General features: G+C 46.9%; 1 long non-coding RNA gene across 1 annotated transcript; it reads right to left on the bottom strand.

Annotated features, from left to right (window-relative positions):
- Positions 1-1,136: 1,136 nt before the first annotated feature.
- LOC133953726 (uncharacterized) lies at positions 1,137-3,209 on the bottom strand. Its single transcript, XR_009920715.1, has 3 exons — positions 2,194-3,209; positions 1,954-2,120; positions 1,137-1,861 (listed from the first exon to the last, which is right to left on the bottom strand). It is a non-coding gene; the product is annotated as an uncharacterized LOC133953726 (long non-coding RNA).
- Between the last annotated feature and the right edge of the window lie 873 nt (positions 3,210-4,082).

Genomic DNA, 4,082 nt, shown 5'->3' with positions numbered 1-4,082 from the left:
ATTTTTGTCCTGTGTGTTTTTGCAGACATGATTCTGACTCAGATGAGGACAGAACGCCTACACCGGTATGTAAAAACAACACTCTGTCTTCCTCCTCCTCTCACCTCTCACTCTCTTCTCCTCTTTCTGGCTTTAGTCTCAAAAACATTCTGTCAACAATGATCGAGCTCTGTGTATCTTCTGTTGACCGTGTGTTGGTGAGATCGTTCTGACACAGCTGAGGTTACGTCTAGGTTAGATCGCCTAAACGTATTCCTGACCCTAACCCTATCCCTATCTCTGAAAGGTCCCATCAAGGTCACGGCCCCGTCACCCTCACCGACGAGGAGGCAGACACTCGGAGAGGTGAGACCCCGTCTAAGGAACTATTAAATTTGTGTATTCTTATATTTTGGCCAGTCAATGAATGTTTCTCTCCCTTGAACCAGGTACTACACAGGAAAAGAAAATCAGCCCCCCGCCCTACCTCCACCACCTCCTCCTCCGGTGTACGTGTCTGAATATCCGCCCCCACCAGACTCTCCTCCCTACACCTCTCCCTTTATACCTGTTCTTCCAATCCGTTACCGGCCCCCAGCACATCTGAACCTTCCTCCCTTCACCTCTGGCCTTCCACCTCCTCCTCCAATCGGTTCCCCGCCCCCACCACAGCCGCACCCTCCTCCCTACACCTCTGGCCTTCCACCTCCTCCTCCAATCGGTTCCCCGCCTCAACCACAGTCCTACCCTCCTCCCCACACCTCTGGCCTTCCACCTCCTCCTCCAATCGGTTCCCCGCCACCACCACAGTCCTACCCTCCTCCCCACACCTCTGGACTTCTACCTCCTCCTCCAGTCGGTTCCCCGCCACCACCACAGTCCTACCCTCCTCCCCACACCTCTGGCCTTCTACCTCCTCCTCCAATCGTTCCCCCCCCCCCACCACAGTCCTACCCTCCTCCCTACACCTCTGGCCTTCTACCTCCTCCTCCAATCGGTTACCCGCCCCAGCCAATTTATGCCCCTGGACCACCAGGGCTCAACCCTCCCTTGATCCCCCCTGGTGTCCAGCCCCCTCTACCCCACCCTGAACCCCCCCTCTCTCAGCCCCCCCTCTCTAAGGAAGAATTCTTTAGACAAAGGCACCGACAGGACAAGTGAGTAGTTTCTTTTTGTTTTGAGTCGTCTTACAGCTACACTAGCTAATCATTTTGGGATTGACACACATTAACATTACTTAGCGGGATTATGATGATTTCAGTATGATTGAGTCATTTGAAAGTTTGACTGTTCTTTTCTTTGTATTCACAGAACTACATCCAAACTGGATGAATTTATTGATGATTTTCTTCCCGATTCTTTCCTTTCCCAGGTCGCAGCCATTCGGCCGCTCTCCGTACACTCGATCTAGTGCAAGATCTGGATCCAGGTCTTATTCTTATTCCCCGAGTCGATCCCGCTCCCGTTCACGCTCCCCTTATTCCAGGCACACTGGACGCAGTAACAGGCGTTCACGGTCAAAGTCCGACTCAGACTTGTTGTTTCCTCCTCCCTTCCGGGCCGGACCCTGGGAGGTACCAGAAGTACCAGCACCCTTCAGGTCCCGTTCACGCTCCCATGGACGGTCTTATCCACGCTCCCCTTATTCCAGGCACACTGGACGCAGTTCCGGGCTTTCACGGTCAAAGTCCGACTCGCTCCTGTTGTTTCCTCCTCCCTTCCGGGCCGGACAATGGGATGTAGCAGAAGTACCAGCATCCTTCAGGTCCCGGTCTCGCTCCCATGATGGCTTCCGGAAACGCAGCCCGGGTGGACGGGAGCCACCTCCTCGGGTACGTCCACCGTATGAACTCAAGGGACCATGTCCTAGATGCCATGATCGCTGGGAGAGAGAAAAGTATCGACAATGTGAAAAGGAGTACACCGACTTGTACAACAAATACTGCAAAGACTACAACAACCAACATCCCTCACTTCATCACAGAGGTCACAGCAGCAGAGACAGGGAGGAACCTGAGCCATCACACCATTCAGTAGACAGAGATGTTGCTACTCCTCTCAGGGTTGAACCGATGGAAACAAGAAGGTATCCAAATCCCATTTATGTAGAACCAGGAAATGGAAGGATCAGAATATAAAGCCTAAAGTGAGGACAGAGGTTGTGAAGACAGATGCAGTGAAGGCAAAGAACTGTCCTCCCAGACCCTTACTTACCATCACTGCTCATGCCCCAGCGGGGGAAGATGGTGAAGGGTCTGTTGTGAAGAGCAAACCGAGGATCAGTCGAAAGCTCGAAATATCACCTGTTGTGTACATGTAAAAAAGTGTGTTTTTACCTGAAGTAAAGACAGAGGCCGTGAAGGCAGAGAACGACAAGGTGTGATGTATATAGCTCATCGATGTAAGTTCGTGAATGTTTTATTTTGTGAAAAACTTGAGTGTATACTTTGTCCACAGCAAGTTGTCCACATGTCACTGCATCCATGTGAATTCTTACTGTAATAAAGGCAAAAAAAACATGAAATACAGATTTGGTTGTGGTTTATTCCATGTGCAGATAATCGATTCATTCTATCCACGGCGTGTCATTTGGACACGTCTTCGTTGTTTCAGTTTGGGGGATGTACTGTCGCTCCTGTAAGAAAAGGTGATGTCACTGGCTGACAACACAAAGAGGGGGGGCGTTTTATTGATCTTTTCATTCTTTACAGTTCTTTATCAGTTACTGGAGCTTTACATTCAATAAATTCTTCCCATGGTCTCAGACCGGGTGAACTGTGTCCGCACTGTGTCCACCCAGAAGATTATAGTGTCAATTTATCCTTGAAAAACACCTTCTGCCACACGTCCTTATTATTCCCTGTGTGGTGGACAGACAACGAGAAACTGAGGCGGATCGATTCATTCGTTTCATGGCCTCGTTTTTATTTGATTGATTGATTTGGTACAAAAACCAGACTGTTCTTGCTACTTGCCTACTTCATGGTCGTCTGCGAACTGTTCCTCGAACTCATCTTGGATCTCGAACAGTTCGTCATATTTGTCCATGTTAAACCCACGTTGAGAGACACTGTGGTTACACAAGTCTCAAGACAAACGCACTATTTACTAAAATGAAATAAAAAGTCCATCGGCTGCCTGAGATGTTTTCACGGAGCAGATTTCCCGACAATTTTGTTGTTGTGAAGTTTAATTTCCGGGTTACGCATTCATTTTTTTTCTACTTCTTCTCGTAAAACAAAAATCAAACAAGGCACATTATCGCCCCCAGCTGGTTTTGAAGGGGACTGCAGATTTTAAATAAAACAATTTGGCATCAAAGCCACTGCCTATAATCTTTGTAAAAACTGAGGAAGTTGACTTTGAAGTGTGGCAGTATATCAGCAGCAGTTTCTGTCTTGATGTATCAGTGGCTGTTTCTGTTGACACCGAAAGACCCTCTATGATCTGCCCTAGTTTGGCTCCAGTTCCATTTTGTGGATTTAACCTGAATTAACTGAACACGTAACACACTGTTTTTATTAGGTTTTCATATCAGGCTTGACCGGTTAAAATGTCGTTCCCTGACCAACATTTTTGGGCAAACATCAGAGTCCAATTAAATGCGCTGTCTGCCAGACTCAGAAATGAGATTAACAGACAGGATCGCCGCGAGGCCACAGACCTCGAACCGTTGATCCCAAATGCGCAGACCCGTGAGGGTAAGTTGTCACCTGACGCCTTCACTCACGTGTGACACATCTGTCAGACATTATTTATAGCGGGTTACTGTAAATGATGGAAGGGCTTTTTCTCCATTATTTGACATTGATTATGTGGATTTTCTGAACCGACTAATATTGAACTAATCAGCAGCTCATAGAATAATAGTTTATTTATCTTTTCGAGCAAAATGTTTCACAATGTGCCAATTAACAGCAGATTCTAGCCTCTCAAATTATATTTTCTCTGCTTTGACATCTTTAGTTAGTAAATTACATGTTTTCAGGTAGAATTATATTATAATGGGTCTCGAAAAAAAAATTATATTGTTTAATTCTTTGAATCTTTTTAATTTCCCCGATGCCAAACATTTTAAATTCAATTTGCCTGATTTATCCAAA

Source organism: Platichthys flesus, chromosome 5, assembly GCF_949316205.1.
Source record: "Platichthys flesus chromosome 5, fPlaFle2.1, whole genome shotgun sequence".
NCBI classification, from domain to species: Eukaryota; Metazoa; Chordata; class Actinopteri; order Pleuronectiformes; family Pleuronectidae; genus Platichthys; species Platichthys flesus.
This window is presented reverse-complemented; position numbering and strand designations above follow the sequence as displayed.